Source organism: Bidens hawaiensis, unplaced genomic scaffold (assembly GCF_021521415.1).
Source record: "Bidens hawaiensis isolate Kalapana, Puna unplaced genomic scaffold, B.hawaiensis_p1.1 tig00010432_1, whole genome shotgun sequence".
In the NCBI taxonomy this organism is placed as follows: domain Eukaryota; kingdom Viridiplantae; phylum Streptophyta; class Magnoliopsida; order Asterales; family Asteraceae; genus Bidens; species Bidens hawaiensis.
This window is the reverse complement of record NW_027491794.1, coordinates 674,915-702,272: the sequence shown is the minus strand read 5'-3', so window position 1 is coordinate 702,272 and position 27,358 is coordinate 674,915. Positions and strand designations below refer to the sequence as shown.

The 27,358-nt window shown below is 38.1% G+C and overlaps 3 pseudogenes across 2 annotated transcripts; all 3 read left to right on the top strand.

Annotated features, from left to right (window-relative positions):
• The first annotated feature begins 1,017 nt into the window (after positions 1–1,017).
• On the top strand, positions 1,018–4,103 carry LOC143535201 (receptor kinase-like protein Xa21; annotated as a pseudogene). The gene is made up of 2 exons (XR_013135673.1): positions 1,018–3,613; positions 3,683–4,103. The product of XR_013135673.1 is annotated as a receptor kinase-like protein Xa21 (transcript).
• An 18,345-nt stretch (positions 4,104–22,448) lies between these two features.
• On the top strand, positions 22,449–23,531 carry LOC143535200 (uncharacterized; annotated as a pseudogene).
• Positions 23,532–23,790: 259 nt separating this feature from the next.
• Positions 23,791–26,343, top strand: LOC143535227 (putative LRR receptor-like serine/threonine-protein kinase At3g47570; annotated as a pseudogene). The gene is made up of 3 exons (XR_013135676.1): positions 23,791–24,948; positions 25,095–25,743; positions 25,818–26,343. The product of XR_013135676.1 is annotated as a putative LRR receptor-like serine/threonine-protein kinase At3g47570 (transcript).
• Positions 26,344–27,358: the final 1,015 nt, after the last annotated feature.

Here is a 27,358-nt window from a genome sequence, read left to right as displayed (position 1 = left end):
CAGAAAGATGATCTGATAGTCGTTGATATTATTGGTGTTGTAATATTCGTTTATTGGTGTATTTGATTGAAGATTCTTGATAGTTTTTGGGCTGATTGTTCTTAATAAAAAAAGAAGTTAGATTTCTAACAGCATCGCAACATGGGTAGGCGTTTAATGAAAGCAATTATATATGTATTCATCGTTGTAGTTTATTTGGAAGCTCAGAATGCAAGGGATGACTTTTCACTCTTATTCCATCGAGTTTACTATCGAAGAAATTATAATGTGTTTGTACGGTTGGATTAATTAATAAACTCATATCCAAATATAAGAATATGGATTGGTACTTGGTTTGAGTAAACTTCCCACTTTCTTGCTTTGAGGCATGATCTGATTACTGATGCATGTTTCATTTTCGCAGCACAGGGATTTTTTTGTTGCTTAGTTTACTGGTGGTCTTTTTGGGATGTTTCTTTGTTTTATTTTATCTTTTCTTTGATCAGCTTTCTCAAGTTATTATATATATATATATATATATATATATATATATATATATATATATATATGTCATCAAAAGAAAAAAAATGCGAATGGAGCATTACTTTATGGCTACTTTGTCACTACCAACCAAGAAAAAGCCTAATTCTAGATGGTAGGCATTGAAGAAAGCACTACAATAACATGCATATTAAAGGCTAACAAGTATCCTTATGATCTCAAGTTTCTTTGTTTTATTTTAGCTTTTCTTTGATCAACTTTTATCAAGTTATAATATATATTTCTTTTGCCGTCCAAAGAAAAAAATGTGTGAATAGAGCATTGATTTATGGCTAATTCGCCACTACCAACCAAGAAAGCACTACAAATAAAAAATATATATATATAATTTCTTTCCTAGAAATAAGACATTGACTTAAAGCATTACAATAACATGCATATTAAAGGCCAACAAGTATCCATGTGATCTTAAGTTTCTTTTCAGAAATGAATTCAAAGTAACCAACCATGTATTTGTTATCTTCCTCCCGCAGCCATTTCCTCTTTTATGCTCTTATTATAGTTCTAAATTTCACCTCTATCTCAGGTTCCTATGACCACGGAAATGAGACCGATCATCACGCTTTGCTCCAGATCAAGTTCATGATCACTCAAGGAGCTCTAACCTCATGGAACAATTCCCTTCATTTTTGTGATTGGACTGGTGTTACATGTGGAAAGCGCCATAGAAGAGTGACTAGTGTTGTATTGGAATCACAAGGTTTGGAAGGTTCTTTATCTCCTCATGTAGGGAACCTTAGCTTCCTCCGTGAGCTTAATCTCATTAACAACAGCTTTCAAGGAATCATCCCTTATGAACTCGGTCGTCTTTCAAGGCTACGTTTTCTTCGTCTGTGAAGAAACAAATTCAGCGGGGTCATTCCGGCTAACATATCTGGTTGTTCTAATCTTGAAGTGCTTACTCTTTCCTATAATAATCTATTTGGAAGCATTCCCAAGGAGATTAGTTACCTCTCCAAACTTGTTGTTGTTCGACTTTTGGGTAATAACTTAACTGGTGGAATACCGCCTTTCTTGGGAAATATCACAACAATGAAAAAGTTTGCTGTTGTCAATAACCCATTGGGTGGGAGCATTCCAAATACCTTAGGCCATTGGAAAACATTAAAAGGAATTTACTGCGGGGGTTGTAATTTATCTGGAGACATCCCTCGTTCTCTTTATAACCTTTCACTCATAACTCATTTTAGCATGTCTGAAAATCAACTCACAGGCAGTCTACCTCTAACCATAATGCTTCCTTATCTTGTCTTCCTTCAGTTACGGGATAACCAACTAGCAGGGCCTCTTCCACCGTCCATTTCTAATTGTTCGAGGTTAGAATATCTTGAAATGAGTTACAACGAGTTTAGTGAAAAGTTGGAAATCGACTTTGCAAACCTATGAGATATTACTTATATAAGATTAGGTAATAACAACTTTGGAAGCAAAGAAGCAGATGAAATGAAGTTTATTGGTAGTTTGAAAAATTGCACTGGATTAAAGGAGTTAGGTCTTCATAATTGCAAGTTTCAAGGAGTGCTTCCCACATCAATTGCTAATCTTTCTAATCAACTCCAATATATATACTTATATGAAAATCAGTTACATGGAAGCATCCCTAATTCGATCGGTAATCTCAGTGGTTTGACCAAGTTGTCGTTGCATAGGAATCAATTCACAGGTAGCATCCCCTCAACCATTGTTAACCTTCAAAAGCTAGTGGGCATTTTTTTATATGAAAACCTACTTTCAGGTCAGATTCCTGATGCCATCGGGAATTTATCATCTTTGACCGTGCTTAAATTGAATTCAAACATGTAAGAAGGGGTTATCTCGTCAAGTTTGGGAAATTGCCATAATCTGTTAAAGTTATACCTTTATAACAATAAATTTGAGGGAGTATTCCTACAAAACTTCTTCAACTTTCATCTCTATCCATAGAATTAGATCTTTCTAATAACAATCTGGTTGGTCCATTGACAACGGAAGTGGGACACCTCAAAATGTTGAGTGGTCTAGTTTTATCTGATAATAATTTATCAGGTAACATTCCTAGTTGCATTGGTCGTTGTGTTAGTCTTTCAATGTTGTATCTCAAAGGCAACTTATTTCAAGGCATGATACCACCATCATTAGCTTCATTAAAAGGATTGGTGGAACTCGATATTTCCCAAAACAATTTATCCAGTCAAATTCCTCAATTCTTAGAAGGTTTTTCATCATTGGAATATCTGAACCTCTCATTTAATGATTTTGAAGGTGAAGTGCCAACTTTAGGAGTGTTTGCCAATGCAAGTGCATACTCTATTTTTGGTAATAGTAAACTTTGCGGTGGCATTGTTGAACTCCGATTATCCAAATGCAAGGAGAAAAAGAAGCATAAAAAGAAGTTTCCTATGTTTGTAGTAATCATTTTGATTTCATCCACAGTTTTCACCATAGCATGTTTAGCATATGTTTGGCTTAAGAAGAAAGCGAGAGTAAACCATCTCAATTATCAACAAGAGATCAATTCTTGAAAGTTTCATATGATCAAATTCTCAAAGCTACCAATGGCTTCTCCGAAGCCAATTTGATCGGTAAAGGTGGGTTCAGTTCAGTTTTTAAAGGAATCCTTGATGAATATGATAATAGGGTTGTTGCGGTTAAAGTTCTAAATCTTCAAAATCGAGGTGCTCATAGTAGCTTTATGAGGGATGTGAAGCATGGCGAAGCATTCGCCATCGGAATCTGTTGAGGATTATAACTTCGTGCTCAAGCATTGCCTTTCAAGGAAATGATTTCAAAGCTTTGGTATACGAGTTCATGCCTAAAGGGAGTTTACAAGATTGGTTGCGTTCAAGAGAAGGCATGTCCGCACTCAGCTTTCTCCAGAGAACAAATATTATCATTGGTGTAGCATTTGCACTTGATTATATTCACAATCATTGCATACCAGCTGTTGTTCACGCCGACTTGAAACCTAGCAACATTCTACTCGATGATGATATGGTGGCTCATGTTGGAGATTTCGGTTTAACTCGTTTACTTGGAACTTCATACCCAGAAAGCACAACTAGGATTCGAGGAACAATCGGTTATGTTGCTCCTGGTAAATTAAACTTTTCATATGTACTACTCATAGTATTATCTTTATTTCTAAAGTACTTGTAAATTACAGAGTACGGTCTTGGAAATGAGATGTCAAGTAGTGGAGATGTTTATAGTTTTGGAATAGTATTACTAGAGATTATGACAGGGAAAAAGCCAACTGATGACATTTTTAAAGAGAGCCTCAACCTTCACAAATTTGCTTCCATGGCCTTGCCATACCATGTAATGGATGCTATTGATGTTAATGCTCTAAATGTTTACGAAGAGAATGAAACTTTTATGCGAAACAAGGAAGAAAATGTAAAGAAAATTGAGGAGTGTTTGGCTTTAATATTGAGGATTGGAATATCGTGCACTCTTGATTCTCCATCAGAAAGGATGGATATGAGAAGGGTTGTACAAGAATTGCAAGATATTTTGGATACACTTCAAAATATTTGAGGCAAGGTGCATACAAATCACAACACTATCTTGATTAAAGTAGGCCTAATGTGAACTTTCTTTCAGGTTTAACTCCAAGCTTCGACAGGGAGTTAAAAAGATCTATATCTAGGAGATGGTGTATCATATGAGCCTTATTTATTACTTTTCACATGCATGTTTGTTAAGTTTGTTTGATTTCGTATTGAATAAATAATCGAGTTTTGTGTTATAAAAGTTAAAAGAATATTATAGGCAAATATCACAAAAAACCAATATATTTTTTGTTTTTGCTCATAAAAGTATCTCAACTCAACTTTTGCATATAAATTAAAGTCCCTCCATTTGTTGAATTTTATGTTCAAATTCAACAAATGAGGGACTTTTATATGCAAAAGTTGAGTTGAGGGACTTTTGTGAGCAAAAACAAAAAATATGTTGGTTTTTATTGGTATTTACCCAAAAATATATTGCCTTCTTGTGTTAAAAGAATATTATGTTGTGAAATACCAAGTAGTCTTAACACCAAGTCATGCATCAGGATCAGCGTATCAAGTAGCATGTATTGTATGTTAAATAGAACTAAAAGATGTATTAATCAGCGCCCTGTAAAATTTTCTCATAAGGCTGGAAATTTCAGGGTGATTTGCATCGCTAAATATAGAAAAAAAAGCCTTTGGTTAGGTTACATGAATGCAAAATAGATATACAATTAATACTCTACAATTGCTTATGACAAATCTGGAACCCGGAGATACAATACTGTATAATTGCTCTCTAATTAAAGAATTACTACTAATCCTGAAATTAATCAAATAATCGAGTGAAATTTAGAAATTGTTGGGTCCTTTTCATTCTTTCAAGGAATAGAAAGAAAAAAAAAAGCAAAGCACCTCTTCTTAGAAATGAAAATCTTATATATGGAATGAATTTTTTTTCTTAAGAAATAATCCATTTTATTAACACATGACAACCAAATATGTTTTATTTCATTTCTTTGTAGTTTGTAATGATTCATTACATTACTTCATACAAAACACTGCATTAGAGTTTCGATCAAGTGACGGAAATGCACCACTAGTTCCAAGTAACTCCAATTCCGCAACTTTCAACCCATCCAAGCCTACAATAAGAAACTCCTAACATGACACTAGCTGTCCAAGTGGTGGTAGAGAGATCCCCAACCCAGTTTAGAAACTCTAATCGACCATATGACACAAGTTTGAGTTGCTTTTTAATCATTACTACTGGGCTTTTGCTCATTACAGACCTCTTTATAAAGCATTTTAATTTGTGAACCACTGACAGGTCACTCCGTACAACCTCTGACTCACTAAGAGCATCCGCAACAAGCTTCAAATCCCAAGGTTTGAATCTAGGTGGCATCAAACAAGCTAGGAGGTTACAAACTTCATTGTTGTGGAGTCAAGTTTTTTGGTGTGAAGTCCTTTTCTGCAAACTTGAGGGGAGACAACGTGGCTACCCTACTTTCTCTCTCCTTCTCTCACTTACATTTATACACACAAGCATTATACATACATACATATATATATAGTTTTAATACTAATTGGTGCTAGACTGTCGATATCTAGTCAAAAACAAGTAAATCAGTGTTCTAATCACCTAAGCAAGCTAGGGTAAATAGGGTGTCGAACCACGAGGAGTATGTGGTCAGTGTAAAGTGTAAACTATTCCTATCATTATGAAGTAATTCAATTAAAGTGCTGATCACACTAGCAAAAAATTTGTGTTTTATAATAAACGAACAATTAATCAAGTATCCAATCAATCAAACAAAGCAAATCACACCCGGGAATCCAAGTACATAACCTAACAGCAAACTCATGCAACTTAACAGATAAACTATCCTGTGTTAACTACAGACTGACTAACCAGTTAAACCTTAGGCATCCACGCTCGCTAACACACGGCATTGGTTATCAAACGGTCCCTGCCAGTGTGACTCAACTAAGGGCAAACGTTTGCTTTCTTGCAATTAACAGGTCAAAACAATCCTACAAGCCATTATCATAGCAACTGGCACACTAATCGTCCTGATCGAAATAAACCTAAACTGATGTTGTGCACAATCATACTAGACATCAATACTCATAGATTAACATCAAAGATAGTTACAATCAATTCGTTCTTAATACATAAGAAAAACTGAAAGATACAATACTCTACATCCCGGGTATGACTCGAAGGATCTAGCCGCATCTCGGCATCTCTCGGGCTTCGGTTATGATCTGATATAACATATATGATGCTTGGAGATGATTGGAAGTGATGGTGGCTCCCTTTGCTGCTCTGAAAATCGCCTCCCAGGTGTCGAATAGAGTCTAGGGTCGTCAAAATATTGTATAAAAAAAACCCTAACTTTCCCGATTTTGGGGACCATCGCGTAGCGCGATGGTTTCCTCCCCAGGTCCATCGCGCTACGCGATGGACCAAAAGTCAACGCCTGGTCAATATTTCCAGGGCATCGCGTAGCGCGATGCCCCGCCTTCAACACCCATCGCGCTACGCAATGAGTCTCTTTTCACAGCAAATCTAAATTAATGTCTCGATTCGCGTGCTGGACATCCTGGGTCTTCATTCCATGCTCGTGCAGGTCCAAATTAAGTGCGTTAAGTACCTGTGACCTGAAACACAATAAACATGTATGAAGTACCAAAGTTCCTAAACTAAACGATTAAAACAACTAAGTTAGCAACTAAAATATGTACAAATAAACCGAACATCACATCCCCACACTTATCGTTTGCTTGCCCTCAAGCAAAACTCTAAAGCAAACATTAACCGCCATCATAAGTCAACCAATTATCACCATTAATACTAGTAAGGTTTAAGGTCATACCCAATTTCCCAGACTGACACTTTCTAGATTGACAACCCACAAATCAAGTTAATGTTACAATAAAACTCTAGAATCACCCAGACAAGTGTACTTTGTTTCCGGTTAGGGCATACATGTTCACACCCCTCACACTATCAACACTCCACTCGGTTATATATCTGGATTGACAAAAGATGTGCCAGTATATGTCTCTCCCCTCAATATACCTAATATGAGTTACAACTTAATATGTTTGCAGGTCGGTCTTATCTCCACCCATTAACCACCGGTTGCATAAAGACTCGGACTATGGGCTTGCTGAGGCTTAGGTTCGGGTGCGGATTAGGCTTATTTAGTGACTCAGGTGGATGAAACCCAGTTAAACAAACCAATATACAGACTCACGAATACAAACAACTAATTACACAATCGACTGCTATTCACATACTTGACTGCTAATAATAACTGAAATACCAAACTGATAACTTCTTTTTGTCTTTTTGCTGATTTTTCAATTTTTTTTTTCTTTGAACTTTACAACTCATCTGACTAAGTACAACTCGATAACAAACTGGATTTCATCACACGGGTAAAAATAAAATAAAGGCCAAGGCTGAAATGGTGTGTAATGTTCAGTTTAACAAACGAAAAAGGAATATGGTCTAAACGGGCTCCTAAGAGATAATGTCGGGTAAGGAATTTATTTAGTGAGGAAAATATGTACGGAATGGGTTTTCTAAAGTCCTAATCTCCATACAGGTGGTGGTATTAAGATCTCGAAAAGCATGGTGACAAGCAAGTTCTAATTCTGTAAAACATACCGGTTTCCCTCAATAAATGACATGACATGTTTTATATCTATTATATAATATGTGTATTAAGTATAGGGGCCAATCTCACAATATGTCTGGAAATATGGGCTGCCAATATGAAACATGTATACCCGTCCCCTTGACTCGTTATCCCGGCCTAAACTATTCCATTTTCAACTTCTCATTTTAAAACATTTGTCGGGAAAACTATCGAGAAGCTGAAAAACCAACCATGACCAAAAACCTCTAACTTGGCATTAATAGCAATAAGTGGCAGTTAATAACTTAAGTTTCTGAATACTCTTCGAGGTACTATTGGGCTAAAAATTTTCAATTTTCCCCCATCCCCACACTTGAGGTTGACATTGCACTCAATGTTAAAATAATAAAACAAATAATAATCAATCGGGGGACGGGGTTGAACTGACAGTTTGACCACCTAAAAACTTGGGGGAACAAATGTGATGAACTAAAGCAAATTATACAATTACATTTCTACCACTAAAATAAAAATAACAAAATAGTTTATGAAACTGATACACCTGATAATAACAACAATGCAATGCTAAAATCGGCCCACAACTCTCAACGCACTTGTGACACACGTCTCCACCCCTGACCAAGACTGGCTAACCAAATCTGCACAAATCTCGAGACATGTATAAGCAACCACTCACAAGTATAAAACTTAGGTCTTTCGAGAGTTAATATTATTATTATATTATTAAAATCATTACCGAGCCGAGTTAGTCAATTTCTTAAAAAAATTTGTTAATTAAGTAAAAACAATAAAAGACTTAACTCACTTTCGTAGGAATTACGGTTACATTTAGCATATGCATCAAGCCCTTTAAACCCCCCGGTAGCCCGGGTTGACGAGTGAGGTCTCGTGAGGGTTTATAGTGAACACACCCACAAAGTTCCTAAAGCAACATAAACAAATATACAAATATATAAATATTATTATTAATTATATTATTATTATTTATTTTATTTATGTATTTTTTTAAAAAAATTTTCGGAGGTTCGAGGATCCATCGCGTAACGCGATGGGTCAGGTAAGCCAAGGTCGCGCTACGCGACCCAATTGATATGGAATTAGGGTTCAGACACCATCGAGTAGCGCAATGGTGTCTGGTCTAGCGTCATCGCGCTACGCGATGACGTCAGACGTCTGGGATGTCTCAGCCACCATCTCGTAGCACGATGATGAACTGTCCAGGGCCATCACGTAGCGCGATGATCCCCAGTGAACAGAAAGTTTTTGCCGAATTGGGTTCGGGCATTTTCGGACCTGGTCACTTTTCGACATCTCGACATTACCCTGAACACGTTTCCGAGGTCGGAATTTGCAATGTGTACCTGGATTGACGTGAAATTAACCAAATGCTTACCGAACCTCATGATACACACCTCACCAACAGCCTCCCCACACTTGAGAATTGCTACACATAACTCGAGACAAAAATCAAACAATGACTCAACAAAAAAGAAAATAAAATGAAACATACTTACAAACCCCAGGTTACCTCCCGGCCAGCGCTGAATTGCGTGTCTACAACTCGACAATGCCTCAAACGTTTTAAGTATTTTCGTAAACCGGTGAGGTCACCGTAGAACTCACCAATTTCTTTCCTCTCCTTCCTTTCCTTGCTGTCGGTTTCACTCCATCTTTCATCTTAACGCCTCTCTCATTCCAACCTTTCTTCTCACCGCTACCTTTCAGCTCGTTCCTGTCAATTACAAAACATTCCTCTCTTGTATGATGTGTGCACGATGGTACACACTTGTCAACAAGAGGGTTAGTAGCATTTTCAAACAATAATAACCGTTTAACACGGTTCCCACACTTAATGCCCAAAAATCCCTCAGCACAATCAATTACCGCATGTGCTGTTGCAAGGAATTGCCTACCCAGTATGACTTCAGATTGTTTAATATTACCATTAGCATAATCAAGTACAAGGAAGTCAACTAGGTAGCAAAATTCATCCACTTGAACCATTACATTAGTGACCATGCCCCGGGCTTGTGTATGAGTTTGATTCGCCAACACCATGGTGGTGTTTACACTTTCTAACGGGCCAAACTCATACTGATCATATAAACTACCGGGCATGACACTAACACACGCTCCAAGATCGAGATGTGCCCGATCAGTTTTAAAATCTTCAATTTGAATTGATAAAAATGGCACTCCCGGGTCTTGGAGTTTACTTGATGTGGTATTATCCTCCACCTCCTCATCATCCGTGTTGGTCAATTTTGCATTTAAACATTTTTCACAAGTGCAATTTTCACAAAAAGTTGATTCATTAGAGTTCGATTTCAATTCATTTTGAAAAATTGTTTCCTTTTAACCAACACATTCATTCACATCATTAATATCATTCACCACCGCTTCAGCAAACTGCGGTGGTGACTCAACTTCAACACAAGTAATTTCAAAATGAGGTATAAGACTTACCGTGTTGATGTGCACACTATTACTCTTCTTCGAGCTTGAGCTGGCATGTTGCGGGTTTACTGTGGTATCGCTTGGTAGCTGACCCGCGTTCTTCTGAAACCTCGCCACGTCTGCTGCGAGCTGACCAATCTGCTTTGACATCGATTCTGCTGACTTGTCTCTCAACTCGAACTGTCTCTGCGTTTCCTTCTGATTATCAGTCACGAGCTTCAACAACGCATCGAGTTTCGAATGAATTGACTCGTCTGAATTTCCTGAACTACCCTTCTGCTGGTCCTGATTCTGATTACCCGACGAACTGTTACCCCGGTAACCATCTCTGTTATACCCCCGACTGTTATACTGACTGTTCGAACCACCCTGAAGGTAGCTGTTCTGCTGTCGGTTCTGACCGGACCCCTGAAAGTTCGGGTTCGACTGATTCGACGCGTTCCCGTATTTGAAATTCGGGTGATTCCTTAGGCCCGGGTGATAAGTATTCGAATTAACTCTTGGTCCTTGGACTCCCCATACGCATAACCGACTTCCTCCTCATCGGTATACTCGTCATCATCAACCCCGGTGCAATCTTCAACCTTATGCCCCAACTCGCCACAATCTGAACAAACCGGGAATTTAACCCCGACTTTACCAACCTCTTTCTTCTTCTCTTTCGGATAACTCGCGAGTTCGCGTTCTAATTCTGCAATTCTGACTTACTCGCTCAAAGCTGATTTAACTGTTCGGGTAACCCTGACTTTTCGTCTTTGTTCAGCTGCTGCTTCTGACTTGGAATCCTTACATATAAACTCAAGGAAATCCCAATCATCCCCTTCTGGTTGGTTCAACAACATCCCATTACATGACGATTTCAAGTACTTTCTGTCCTCGTAAGTCAACCCGTCAACAAAACACTTCACTAACTCCCACAACTCAATCTGGTGGTGCGGGCATTTCCTGATCATCTCCTTATAACGAATAAATGCCTCATGAAATAACTCACCCGGTGACTGTGCAAAATGTCGAATCTCCATCCAGGCTTCGTTAGTCTTCGACTGCGAATAATACTCATTAAGGAAAACCTGCTGCATCTCGGCCCAGCTCTCAATACTGTGCATCGGTAGCGAGTTGAACCAGTGTTTTGCCTTGTCTTTTAATGAAAACTGGAATAACCGCAACCAAACCTCATCCTGATCATAAGTACCATCACCAATAGACCCGCAAATAGCTGAAAAATCTGACAAGTGTCAATACGGGTTTTCTAATCCCAGTCCGTGAAAATGGGGAACTATGTTGATGTAGGAAGGACGGAATTTAAATGTCGGCTGTCCCTGAACACGCACATGTGGGACAATCGGTGATGCACCATCTGAAATAGCCGGTCTAAACCGACTGTTAACACCCTGAACTGGAGGCCTGTAATTCCTTTGCCTGGCCCTTGGTTCCTCAAAACCTCCCCAATTAACCTGAATCGGCTGTCTCTGTTCCTCCCGATATCTTCCTATACCACCTCGATCAAGATTCCTGTTCCTCCACCTGTTACCTCTCACCTTCCTCAATCTCTTCAACACGAAAACCTACATTGTCATTTCTCGGCCCAAATTCCTCCTCATCTCCCTCTTCTTCGTCTTCAGTGTGAATACTAACATGGTCAAAATCTTGAATAATCGGCTGTCGGTGACGAGGGGTATTGTTCGGGGCTGATGGCCCGGGTCTGTCATGGTTTCGGTTTTGGTTTCGGTTTCTGGAGCGTCGGGCTGAATTTTGGGGTTGTTGATTAGTGTGTATTGGTGGTGGTAGGTCATTATTTGGTGGGTTTTGATTATTCGGTGGGTTTGGTTCGGGTTGGAAAACATTAATTTCGGGTGGTGGGTCTTGGTTGTGGTTTTGGTTCTGGTTCTGACCTTCCATAACTGGCTGTCTGATCTGAGCTCGGTTCTGCTGAGCTAACCGTTCGATTTCTGGCTCGTAAATCAATGGAGACCGTCTCCCTGAATGGCGGGTTTGCATAAACCTGCTACCTGCACAAATAACACACCCGGCGTAAAATGGGAAAATAAAACTAAACTAAAATTAAAACAAAAACTAAATTAAACTAAGAAATCAATTAACACAAAACACTAAGCGCACTAACTCCCCGGCAACGGCGCCATTTTGGTGCTAGAATGTCGTTATCTAGTCAAAAACAAGTAAATCAGTGTCCTAATCACCTAAGCAAGCTAGGGTAAGTAGGGTGTCGAACCACGAGGAGTATGTGGTCAGTGTAAAGTGTAAACGATTCCTATCATTATGAAGTAATTCAATTAAAGTGCTGATCACACTAGCAAAAAATTTGTGTTTTATAATAAACGAACAATTAATCAAGTATCCAATCAATCAAACAAAGCAAATCACACCCGGGAATCCAAGTACATAACCTAACAGCAAACTCATGCAACTTAACAGATAAACTATCCTGTGTTAACTACAGACTGACTAACCAGTTAAACCTTAGGCATCCACGCTCGCTAACACACGGCATTGGTTATCAAACGGTCTCTGCCAGTGTGACTCAACTAAGGGCAAACGTTTGCTTTCTTGCAATTAACAGGTCAAAACAATCCTACAAGCCATTATCATAGCAACTGGCACACTAATCGTCCTGATCGAAATAAACCTAAACTGATGTTGTGCACAATCATACTAGACATCAATACTCATAGATTAACATCAAAGATAGTTACAATCAATTCGTTCTTAATACATAAGAAAAACTGAAAGATACAATACTCTACATCCCGGGTATGACTCGAAGGATCTAGCCGCATCTCGGCATCTCTCGGGCTTCGGTTATGATCTGATATAACATATATGATGCTTGGAGATGATTGGAAGTGATGGTGGCTCCCTTTGCTGCTCTGAAAATCGCCTCCCAGGTGTCGAATAGCGTCTAGGGTCGTCAAAATATTGTATAAAAAAAACCCTAACTTTCCCGATTTTGGGGACCATCGTGTAGCGCGATGGTCTCCTCCCCAGGTCCATCGCGCTACGCAATGGACCAAGTCAACGCCTGGTCAATATTTCCAGGGCATCGCGTAGCGCGATGCCCCACCTTCAACACCCATCGCGCTACGCGATGAGTCTCTTTTCACAGCAAATCTAAATTAATGTCTCGATTCGCGTGCTGGACATCCCGGGTCTTCATTCCATGCTCGTACAGGTCCAAATTAAGTGCGTTAAGTACCTGTGACCTGAAACACAATAAACATGTATGAAGTACCAAAGTTCCTAAACTAAACGATTGAAACAACTAAGTTAGCAACTAAAATATGTACAAATAAACCGAACATCACTAATCCAGGTATTTGGAGTTACAAAGGTGTGGCTGGAGCGCATATTTTGTTTTCTGGGTTGTGCTTGAAGAGCCTACCCATAAGGCGGGCCTCATAGGTAGGCTCTGACTCAACAAGACAATAAGAGCCCAATACTTAAGGCCCGACAAGGAGGACATTCTAGATCATAGGAATAATAATTATTAATTAATTAATTAAACCTAAGTGTGCTGCTAACCTAAATCTGTAAGGTGCTAGGCTATTGATAGATCTTTATTATTTGATCTTGCTAGATTTAGTTCTTCGTAAGGAGTCCGTCTAGGTTTGATTATTTAATTATTGTCTATTATATCAATTCGATATATTAAACTGCCTTTGATTTCCACGCTGTAAGGTAGGATTTCGTATAAAGGAACTAAATTGTAAACAATTGGGTGACCGTAAGCGAACTTGATTTTTAATACTGGTGTGCGTTAAAACTTGTTAGAAATCCATAGGCTTTCTCTTGAGAAGGGTCAGGGGTCCTATTTGGTTTTTCTTTTAAGTGTCTATTTTACGATCCCAGTCCATAACTAAATATTTTCCCGAGTCAATTCATTACCAAAATTTAGGGGAGTATAGCCTAGGTAGTTTTCTCATCATCATCTTATTTTCATAACAAACTTTGTTTTCGTTTAATTTATTTGTTTTCTTAATTAGTTTTAATTATAGTATTAATTTAGTATTTTAAATAAAAACCCCCTTAAACAAATATAAATAATAAGTCGTGTTTTGTAGTCGAGTCTAATTAGCTAGTAAACGTAATTTAAAGAGTCTCGTGGGTTCGATATCCGGACTTACTTAGCTGTACTAGAGTCGACTGGTTCACTTGGCGGTTAGTAGTTTAGTTAAGTTTAAGAGTCTAGAATTTATTACTTAGTGTCTAGATTAGGGTGTTTTTATATAACTACTTTTAGCACATCAATCCCACATGGAAACAAACAAAGAAATGGAAGCTCTTTATAAGGAAGCAAGTTTCCATAGAAATGTTTTAATGTGGCTAACCACTCTCCATAGTCCTAGCGAAGGGTGCGAAGCACCCGAAGCGCACGCGCACGGACTCAGACTCGGGCGATGGGCGTAATGTGGCGTTTTTGGAAAATGGAAGTATGATCAAGAAGTGGCAAGTTATCAAATACGAGGGACTAAAAATAAAAATTCTGAATTCTGGAACCCATCGCGCTACACGATGAGCCCAAACTCAAGACCATCGCGCTACGCGATGGCCTCTGATGACACAGCAACACGTGTCGCAGCCAGGGGACACGTGGCAGGCGCTAGGGCTGAGTCAGCAGCCACGCATCAATTTCCTGACATCGCGCTACGCGATGGCTTAAGACAAGGGACCATCGCGCTACGCGATGGATCCCAAATTCGGCTATAAAAGGGAGGGGTTACGGCACATTCAAATCACACCTCCAACACACATTTTCACGCACTTTCTCACACACACAAGCCTCGGTTTGCGTGCCGACCTCGTGGAACGTGCCAAGCTCTGATGGTTTAAGCAGTAGTACACAATATAGAGTAGAAGTGCCGCTCGATCAGTCATAGGCATATAACTCCAAATATCCGTGTGAGGTAGGGGTTCTGTTTAAATATTATTATATTATTATTATAATAGCTTAGACCATAGTCGGGGGTATAGCCCGAACCTTGATTACTGATAAGTATAATATAACTTTTCATAAGTAAGAGTTATAGTTAAATTATTGTTTCTTCACGATTAAGAAACGTAATCATTTACATGCAAAGGTTATAGTTAAATAGTATTTCTTAATGATTAAGAAAGATACTATTCATTCACACAGGTTATAGTTAAAATAATGTTTCTTCTTGAAGAAGAAACCTGGTATAAATGTTTCATCCTGAAGAATAAACCTGATATATAATTAATAAATAAACAAAGGGACTAAAGGTCCACATGTTTTATCTAAACAAATAAATTATCAAGTTTACAGCTATACAAAACAGACTACAGGGTCTGAAGCTAGATCGTTGATCTAGATATTTATACAAATGTTATTCTCGTACTTTAGGTTCAGGATAACAATCAATCAATCAATCTGAAAGCTGAAAACAGAAACAGGAATCAGTAACAGAAACTGATTTACAGACAGGGGTCAGTAACCGAAACTGATCAAATATACAGGAATCAGTGTCAGAAACTGATTACAGTCATAAAAGGTGAATACGCCCCAACCTTTTACAACTCTTTTAGAGTCTGAACTGTTTACATAGGATTTACGAATCCTTAAAACTTTGTGTTACAATAATGAGAAACGGGCATACTCAAATTAAGAGTATACATGTGTCTGGATCCATACATACATGGTGACTCGGATTTCCCCGAGGCCATGCATATCATCAAACACGCTTCTGGTAGTCTACGGGACTGATCAGAGAAATGATATTATGTATATGATTAATTGTACATGTACTCAGGGTAATTGTAACCCAATTGAGTTGGGTGCCTAATGAGTATTGTCACAAAGGTATTGTTATTGTTTACACACTGGTATTATTGAGTCAAAGTCATTCACCAGCTGTGTGCTGACATATTTTTCCCCCGCATTTCAGGGAAACTGTAAAGAATAGAACTGACATGCAAGCTTGATAGAAGATTGCAGACATAGTCATTAGAGGTGATCTGATGGCTCAGATATTTTATTTAGAATATTATTAATAAATTATATTTTCAAAAGACGGTTAATTGAAATATCAAAAGGGTATTCTGGCCCGACATTAAATGAATATTATATTTTAAAAGACTTTCGCTAATAACCCGCAACTCTGATATATTTTCAAAACAGATACCAACTAACGGGCGTCGCACCCAGGCCCTGGATCAAGGTGTGACAGGCTTCTAACACATATTAAAAATATGCTTTTATATTTATGACTAGCAAATATAATTTGTCGATCATTGCTTATAATTCCCCCATGTGGATTACGCCTTCTTTAAGAGGCACAATACTTATAATTCCTCCATGTGGGACAAAGCCCTCTTTAAGAGGCACAATACTTATAATTCCCCCATGTGGGACAAAGCTCTCTTTAAGAAGCACAATACTTATGATTCCCCTATATGGGACAAAGCCCTCTTTAAGAGGCACAATACTTATGATTCCCCCATGTGGGATAAAGCCCTCTTTAAGAGGCACAATACTTATATTTCCCTAAAAATGAGATAAAGCCCTATTTAAGAGGCATAATACATATAATCCTCCCTAATGGGAAAATGACATAAATTCTCCTTCACAAGTGTGAAAGGAAGGCCCGTCTGAGGGGCTTGGATCCATATACAAAAATAACCCCATCTATGAGGCTCAATACTTGTAATTTCCCCCGTGGAAAATAGCCCTATGCACAAGGCTCGATAATTATAAATTCCACAGAGGAAAATAGCCATATGCAGTGGTTTGATACATTTTCATCATCACATTGGAAATTGTCTACGCTTTAGTTTCTATGTCCAATACTAGTAAAGCAAGAATAGCATGATCATTAATAGAGTCTGTTAATCGATTACTAACAACTTTGGCAGGGTTATTCAATAAGAAGAAAGAGATTACGTAGAAAGAAAGCTTAACATTGTCTTGGTTATGGCAAAGAAACTTGGGCTTAGAAGTCCCTTATCCCAATCATAAATAATTAGCATAAGGAACTAGGGGACTTGAAGGGGTGATTCCTGGATTGGGCCTATGGTATGGGGATGAGTTTAGAGATGCATAATCTTTGTCTCATCCATGACTTCCCCATCTTGACTATACTGGGTCCAAATTTGATAAGTCAAAATAGAAGAAGGACCGCGTGTTTCTATCGAGGTAGATTTAAATTATTAAGAGAATTGGATCAGATCATGTGAACTAAGTATCTTCTACCTCAACCAAAATATCAAAAGAGGATCTCGCCCGAAACTGGTCCAATAAGTGGGTTTAAAAGGGATGAACCTATCCCGTATGTGATAGATGAGCTAAGACTACATTAGTCTCTTGTCCATATCAAAATAAGGACTAGAGGGACTTGCAAAGCCTGTTGTGAAATAGGTCTCCGTCCCATGATGAAGTCCAAGCCAGGAAAGCCTAAAAGAAACCAAAATACTTGGGGAGTTCTAGTTACTCTAACCAAACATCCTACCAACCAGATAAGAAGGAGATAGGAAATGCAACTTTGAAAGTAAGAAAATGGGGAACAAGCAGTTATGAGAAAGGCCGGCGATTCGAAAGGTGTCATCGCATCTTTAGGGGAGCGTGAGAAGCTTTTTCAGAACTGTCGCCAGTTTAGGTATGGGCCTGACGATGGGCTGAAAAGATAAAAGGGGATCGGATAATTTAAGTCAATGAAAAGTCCGAGTTGGTTCATCACCCTTACCACAGACGGGAGGAGACCTGATGAAGCTACCCTAGAAAGGAACCCAACAATAGCATTCCCACTTTAATAACCGTTAAAGTAAGGGTGATGTCAAAAAAGGGTGCCGGCGCTAACCTTATGAAGAAAGTGCGAAGATGGGCAAATGCCTTTAGGAAATATATAGAGAAATGTTGAGCCATTTAAGATAACACGAAAACCGGGTTGACAGAGGAAACAACATAATCAGACACTTCCGGAGGATAAAGAAAGCGTCGGGATAAAAGTATGGTGGAGAATTGATATAAGTCCATTACACCCGTCATAAATAACGAGCACAATGGCCTGGGGAGACTTGAAGAGAGTACCCTTGAAACGGGTCCTTCGAGCGATAAGAGAAATAGGCCTAACACATGCTCAAAGTAAGGGTGGCTAAAGAAAGGAAGCCCAAAATTGAATAACCAAAAGACCTCCCAAAATAACTAAATGAAATCAAAGGTTCCAGAAGGTTTAAGGGCTTGTCCAATCAATCTAAACAAGTGGTGATATCAGCCTAAAATAAAGGATTGGAATAACACATGTTGCTAGAATGGATAGGGCCTAAGTCAAAGAGAACAATGGCCAAGAAGAAAGCTCGTAGGTCAAGAACCAGCATATAATAGTTCTATGGATATTAGTTTTGTATCAAGATACCTCCTGACCATATGAAGGTCAATCGGAGAATAAGGAGGATAACACAAGAGGTCACAACGGAGGAAGAATAGAGACTTGTTGTGAGTCCATTGTACTCGTCATAAATAACGAGCACCATGGACTAGGGGACTTGAAGAGCCTACCTTGGAATTGGGCTCCGGAGGTTGGCTAAAATCCATTAAGCAAGAAAGAAGGCCCAAGGCCGAAGGGAGAAAAGGAATACACAACGGGCCAGGTACCAAAAGCTCAAAAAGAAGAAAGTGAAGAAAGACACGAGCGACAATAGTCATTGAGTCTATTACCCTTATCATAAATAACAAGGGCAATAGACTGGGAGACTTGAAGAGCCTACCCATGAGGCAGGCCTCATAAGTAGGCTCTGACTCAACAAGACAATAAGAGTCCAATACTTAAGGCCCGACAAGGAGGACATTCTAGAAATGGATTTAGAGGGAAAGACACTTGTAATCTTGGAGGGAAAGCCTCTTGTAATATTGGAGGGAAAGCCATTTGTAATACCTCCCCTCTATATAAGAGGAGGAAGGAACCATGTAAACACATTACACATCCACTAATACTTACAAATATAACATTTGATCACCATTCTCTCTATCTTGTTAGAAACTTTACCCCTCGTGGGAATAGGTTTCAACAGTGCTTTTTGGCAACTATCTGGCATTGGGTATATTGGGATCTCGAAATATTTTTGTGATGAACGTACAGGAAAACCCTCTTTGGCTTTGCCCAAGATCTTTGGAATACAGCTATTTCTTGCAGGTGTGGCTTGCTTTGGTTTTGGTGCATTTCATGTAACAGGCTTGTATGGTTCTGGCATATGGGTATCCGATCCTTATGGGCTATCGGGGTTTAAAGGTTTGTGGTTGTAGAAGAAAGTGAAGGTTTTGAGAAAAAATTGGAATACAATGTGTCGATGATGTGGTGGGTTGTATGAGTTTGTTGTTGTAGATGCAGCCTTTTTTGCAAATGTTCACATCTTGTGCATGTATTGCATTTCGCGCTTTGTCCAAACCCATAATGGAAATCTCCCCGCCTAGAAGTCTTTTAAGTTTGGTTATTTCAGTTACACCTTCAACTCTGATAATGAACTTGGAGAGAGTTTGTAGTCTTTTCAACTCCATTAAAATGTCTTGGGTTAATTTTGAGTCATGCCTGTCGTTTTCGTTTTCAGAGTAAGATATGCTTTCCTGTTTTCCTCATCAACTTCAGATGGTTTTATGGCTACAAGACATTCAATGTATAATTATTTGGAATTAGCACATTTATAATGGACATTATTATGGTTGAATAAAACGCCTTAAACTTGTAAACATTTGACCAGAACATGACTTCATGGTCTGTTCTTAAGCCAGAGTCTAAAATTTGGCCTCTTACGTTATATATAAATGCAAAAATATCTGCGAGGGTCTATAGTCTTTTAGTCTAGTACGTTGGATGTGTTAGGTGTTATGGATGCACGAATTCTGGATACGGGCCTGGTTGGAATGTTTGTGCTCCTATCAACACAGGAAGATCAAACGGGCCGTTTGTTAGTCCCAATTTGTTAAGTTAGAATTTTTTAGAAAACCAAAACTTAATTATGGTAAAACATGTTGAGTAGCTGTTAGCAGATCTTTGTTGGTGGTGGTGATCAACTGTCCGCATCTTATATCGCTTCGAAGTGCAAATATATTTTTGGACTGAGTAGCACCGGTTTACCTGAAGTGAGTTGATCAGTTTCGCAGCAGCCGTAGCCTCAATTATCCCTGAAAACGTCCTGATAATTATTGGTCGAAATATTAGGCAAATGTGTGATAGACAGATTTTGTTAAGTTATTTAATAACAGATTTTGTAGTTAAACTGCGGTTAGCGAATGCTGTTAAACAGAGTTTTGTTGTTAAACTGCTGTCGAGCGGCCTCTGCCATAATATCTGTTAAACGACTTTTGCAATTTTTTTTCCGTCTAATTTTTAAAAAAATATGTCATGTTAACCTGATCAAACTGATATCTTTATAAAACCGCTTTAACGTGCCGAAACAGCAACCTGAGCCCAAACTGTTCAGACTGATATACAGATCCTGTTGGCCCATAAAGCGTTTATAAAAAAATTAAACTCATTACATAAAACATTAATAAATTATAAATAAATAAATAAATTGCAGAAAAAGCAATCTGAGCTCTGATATTAACGGACTCTGATGATAACATTGTTATTAAATGGGTTCCGCCATACTAAAGTAGGCTTACGTTGATGTCGACTAGTAAGAAGCATGTTTCAGGTCGTTTAAAGGGCTGCAGTCATCGTTACCTGGTTGTACAGAAAACGAGAATTAAGTAAAAAAAATATATAAGTTCCGTGTGGACCCGTGGTGTTGGTTTGGAGGATCATCATTACCTAAAAATTCTTGAAACGCTAGAAAATGTTTGGAACCGCTGTTACTGTTTTAACATACTTGAAAACCAACACCACAGGTCTACACAAAACTTACTTCAAACGGTTAGTTGCAACAAACCTACCTTAGATTACGGCAGATAAGGATGCTGAAACAAATGCGCGAAACCCAGAAAAAAAAAAGAAGACACCATCAATAGTGTGCAATAGAGATCACAAGGCCATCAATAGTAGTAGGAAGACTAACATACAATTATCAACTTTGTGTGCATTAAGGTTTGTACATTGCGCATGAAAGTTTTTTCCATATTTTTTTGTTTTTACTTTTAACCATGCACTACTAGTATTTAACTTTTAACCTTTATACTTTACATTATTTACAAGTTTGTCAAAAAAAAAAGAAAAAACATTTTCATTTTTAACCAAATCACTTTTTCACTTTTCATCATTGACAAATTTTTGTTTAATGTTTCATCTAAATTTCGTGTATTGTCCAACATTTTTTTGTATATTTTCTTCGTCAACGTTTCATTCCTAAGTCGACTTTATTCTTTTCTATGTTTTACGTCTCGGTCTAATTTTGCATGTTAACACGTCACACCCAGGTGTGGGTGGCTTAACGTTTTTGCATATACTATTCATTCAGCTTAACAGTCCCGCTGTTAAGCACGGGTCCGCATCAACGCACGAGTTCAATAAAACGTTTCAATGTTACTTTTGCATGGTTTTACGCCTCCAACTTAAATGTCGTGTCACACCTAATTATTTTTAATACTTAAATTCGTTCAATATAGATAGTAATATTAGATAGTAATTAATATTATATTTTGCGCATATGAAATTGTTATATAAACAAAAACATAGTGTTAATATAATGTCATGTTAGCATATCGCGTATTAGAACTGAACTATTATAACAATGCAGGTGCCTCAAATATATTCGTTTTCCTACTAATAATTTAGCACGAATATTTTAGTACCTTTACAAGAAAATATCTTCATTTTGTGTGCAAAAGGTGTAGCATGCATACTAAAAAGATGATTGAAGATTAAAGTAATTTTCCCAGAAAATATCTTTATGCCGTGTTACGGGCTGTGGGGGTGGTCCGTTATTGAAGGTGATGGCCTCACGAACACCGCCGCCGGTCCCCCCATCACGCGTAATGGGGGTCCGGCCGTGATGGCCATCACGTGGTGAATACCAAGAAATCCGACCGTTGGGTTAAGGAATTAAAAAAAAAAAAGGTTATACAGTATAAATTAACAACCATTTCAATCCAACTCAAAATCAAATCCAACTCAAAACACTCTCAATCTTCTACTACAAAAACCTATTTCTTCACCACTTCAATTCAAAACAAAAAAATATGGATTTTCCGAGCAACTCGTTTCCGCTAGACACCGATAGCTCTTCGTCTTCGGACGATGACATTGTTGAATGGTTCCCGTTGTTATATAACGAACTTGAAGGCCCGAGCCGTCCAAAGAAAAAAACGGTGGATCGTGATCGTATACATGCCCACGAAGTGCTAATGAACGACTATTTTGTGGAGGAGCCGAAATACAATGACGAGACGTTCAGGGATCGGTTTCGTTTGCCGAAATCTTTATTTTTAAAGATTGTAGCGGACGTCGAAGCAAGCGAAGAATGGTTTCAAGAATCTTACGACGCGAGGGGCAAACGAAGTTTTACAGCGCTTCAAAAATGCACATCCGCTATTCGTCAATTAGCGACAGGTAACCCACCCGATCAATTCGATGAATACTTACAAATGTCTCAGAGAACTTCACGTGAATGTCTGCAATTCTTTTGTAACGCGATTATTAAATTGTATGGCAAAGAGTTTCTACAAAAACCAACAAGACACGACATTACACATCTTTACGCCGCGCATGAGGCTAGATGGCACTTTCCAGGGATGCTCGGTAGCATCGACTGTACACATATCGAATGGAGGAATTGTCCACGGGAGCTTCGAGGGGCGTATATTAGGGGTGATATCAAACGACCGACTATCGTACTTGAAGCGGTTGCGTCAAATGATTTATGGATTTGACATTCTTATTTTGGTGTTCCTGGCTCAAACAACGACATCAGTGTTCTATACACATCACCGTTGTTTCAAAGCGTGACAGATGGTACCGCACCCTTCTGTCCGTATTTTGTCAACGGGAGATATTACAGACGTGGCTACTTTTTTGTCGATGGTATCTACCCGGCATGGTCTGTTTTTGTGAAAGCCTTTTCGTTTCCTGTCGAGGTCAAGGAAAAGGCGTTCAAGAAGTTGCAAGAATCGGCAAGAAAAGATGTCGAGAGAGCTTTCGGTGTCTTAAAGGGTAGATGGTGCATACTTAGTCGACCGGTTCGTGCAATGAAAAAACCCATGATCTCTAGCATATTATATGCATGCATCATATTGTACAATATGCTAATAAAAGAAGACGGACGTGCAATTTCTCCAGATTGGGTGCCGGATCCTCCTACTCAAGTTCTCGTTCCTGAGAACGTGCAATTAGACTTGCGGAACGAAGATATTCACCATCGGTTAAGATATGATCTAGTTGAACTTATAGGTTCTTTAGGTTTGGAATTTCCGAATTCGGACGAGGAGTAGATTGTTTAATGTAACTTTTATTTTTTTTAATTTACTATTGTTTTTAATTTTTAAGTTGTAAAAAAATATCAAAAAAAAAAATTTCCATCACACCACACCACCACCCCCACCAAAATTCTATCACCAGTGATGGAAAGTGATGTTGAGGTGGGGTGGGGTGAGGTGACACACTTGTACTGGTGGGAGCAAGTGATGTTTTTAAACCACCCCCACCCCCACCCCCACCCCCCTACTCATGTACTCTATGGTAGTAATGCCTATTAAAGGCCAACAATTATCCTTGTGATATATCATAAGTTACTTTCCTAAAATGAATTCAAAGCAACCAACCATCTCCTTATTATCTTCCTCCCGTAGCCATTTCCTCTTTTATGCACTTATTATAATTCTAAGTTTCACCTCCATCTCAGCTTCCTATGACCGCGGAAATGAGACCGATCATCACGCTTTGCTCAAGATCAAGTCCATGATCACTCAAGGAGCTTTAACCTCATGGAACGATTCCTTTCATTTTTGTGATTGGACCGGTGTTACATGTGGAAAGCGCCATAGAAGAGTGACTCGTTTAATATTGGACTCCCAAGGTTTGGAAGGCTCTTTGTCTCCTCATGTAGGGAACCTTAGCTTCCTTCGTAAGCTTAATCTCGCTAACAACAGCTTTAAAGGAGTCATCCCTTATGAAATCGGTCGTCTTTCGAGGCTACGTTTTCTTTATATGCACCGAAACCAATTCAACGGGGTCATTCCGACTAACATATCTGGTTGTTCTAATCTTGAAACGCTTGATCTTTCCCATAATAATCTAATTGGAAGCATACCCAAGGAGATCAGTCTCTTCTCCAAACTTTTTTTTGTTAACCTTGCGATTAATCGCTTAACTGGTGGAATACCACCTTTGTTGGGAAATATCACAACAATGAAAATATATTGCATTGCCTTTAATCCGTTGGGCGGGAGCATTCCAAACACCTTAGGCCATTGGAAAACATTAGAAGAAATTCACTGCGGGAGTTGTAATTTATATGGAGACATCCCTCATTCTCTTTATAACCTTTCGCTCATAATATATTTTAGCTTAGGTGAAAATCAACTCACAGGCAGTCTCCCTCCAACCATAATGTTTCCATATCTTGTCTTCCTTCAGTTACGGAATAGCCAACTGGCAGGGCCTCTTCCACCCTCAATTTCTAATTGTTCGAGATTAGAGTTCTTGAAATGAATTACAACAAGTTTAGTGGGAAGTTGGAAATTGACTTCGCAAACCTAAGATTTATTAGTTATATATCATTAGGTGATAAGAACTTTGGAAGCAAAGAAGCAGATGAAATGAAGTTTATTCGTAGTTTAAAAAATTTGAACCTCGCCTATAATGATTTTGAAGGTGAAGTGCCAACTTTAGGATTGTTTGCCAATGCAAGTGCATACTCTATTTTGGGTAATAGTAAATTTGCGGTGGCATTGGTGAACTTGGATTTCCCAAATGCAAGGAGAAAAAGAAGCATAAAAAGAAGTTTCCTATGTTTGTACTAGTAATTTTGATTTCATCCACAGTTGTCACCATAGCATGTTTGGCATATGCTTGGCGTAAGAAGAAACCTAAGAGTAAACCATCTCAATCATCAACAAGAGATCGATTCTTGAAAGTTCCATATGATCAACTTCTCAAGGCTACCAATGGCTTCTCTGAAGCCAATTTGATGGGTAAAGGTGGGTTCAGTTCCGTTTTTAAAGGAATCCTTGATGTATATGGTAATAGGGATGTTGCGGTTAAAGTTCTACATCTTCAAAATCGAGGTGCTCAAAGTAGCTTTATGAGGGAGTGTGAAGCATGGCGTAGCATTCGCCATCGAAACCTGTTGAGGATTATAACTTCATGCTCAAGCATTGATTTTTAAGGGAACGATTTCAAAGCTTTGGTATACGAGTTCATGCCTAAAGGGAGTTTACAAGATTGGTTGCATTCAGGTGAAGGCACATATGCACTCAACCTTCTCCAAAGAATAAATATTCTCATTGTTAGCATTTTCACTTGATTATATTCACAATCATTGCATACCAAGTGTTGTTCACGGTGACCTGAAACCTAGCAACATTCTGCTCGATGACGATATGGTGGCTCATGTTGGAGATTTCGGTTTAACTCGTTTACTTGGAACTTCATACCCAGAAAGCACAACTGGGATTCAAGGAACAATCGGTTATGTTGCTCCAGGTAAATTAAACTTTTCATATGCACTTACTTGCACTACTACCTTTATTTCTAAAGTACTTGCTTGTAAATTATAGAGTATGGTCTCGGATATGTATTGTCAAGTAGTGGAAATGTCTACAGTTTTGGAATCTTATTACTAGAAGTTATGACAGGGAAAAAGCCGATTGATGATATTTTTAAAGAGAGCCTTAGCCTTCATAAATTTGCTTCCATGGCCTTGCCAGACCATGTAATGGATGCTATTGATGTTAATATGCTAAATGCTTATGAAGAGAATGAAACTTTTATTCGAAACAAGGAAGAAAATGTAAAGAAAATTGAGGAGTGGGTTTGGCTTTAATATTGAAGATTGGAATATCATGCACCCTTGATTCTCCATCAGAAAGAATGGATATAAAAAGGGTTGTACAAGAATTGCAGCATATTTTGGATACACTTCAGAATATTTAAGGTTAGTTTTATATGTTTCAAAACATTATATTGATTAAAGTAGGCCTAATGTAAACATTCTTTCAGTTCTAACATCAAGCTTCCATGGGAGTTAAAAAGAACTACATCCATTAGATGGTGTGTGCTAAAAAATAAAATAAAATGTGAGTCTTATTTATTACTTTGGCCAGGCTTGTGTGTTACTTTGTTTGACTTTGTGTTGAATAATGTATACGAGTTTTGTGTTGTAATAGTTAAATGAATATTATATTGCCTTCTTGTGAAACATCAACTGGTCTTAACGCTAAGTCATGCATCAAATTCAATGTATCAACTTGTATGATACTAAGAACTTAAAATCATGTAACTTGAACACGACGCATTTAATCAATTTTAATATACTAATGTCTAACGGTGGTGGACATGTATGGTGTATTAAATGGTTTAAATCAATTTATGAGTGTGTTAAACAAGTTGGAGGACATGGCTAGTCTCGTGTTAATAAGTTATATATTTTTAATCCTACATACATAAAACTCAAACATTAATTATTGAACTTTGTAAACTATAAACTTTTAGTTTATTGATGTTCGTCTCAATTAAGTTCTTTTTAGCAGAAAAATCCTCAAAAGTTACAATTTTGTTTGAGACTTCAAAATAGGTTGAGCTGCACTTGCTAAAGTGCTGTAAACTTGTAATACATGTCTTAGATAGTTTAAAGGGTCAATTTATTTAAGCAAGCAGGTTAATGAGGAACCCGAACACAACCCACTTAATTAAACATGTCAACTCAAACACGAAATGCTTATTAAACGAGTTATGCATAAAACTCAATACCTCATTATATTTGTATCGTACCTGGAATCAATAATAAACATGTCAACCCAAACACGATATGCTTACTAAACATAACATAACAACTCAATACCTAAATATTTTTTATATCATATTAGGAATCAATACCCATAAATATCATACCACAATTGAAAGGACATACACTATGCTAGCAACATCCATTAAACAACATATCATCATTCTAAAACCATAATATTCTGGTAAAAAAATAAAGGAAAAAAAAAGTCAAAAACAACATAGATTCTTTTTAGTTTACATTGGACGGCCATTATATTGTGAATTTTTTTTTAAAATAGAAAAATTGAAGAAGATAAAATGGTTTTTAGGAGAG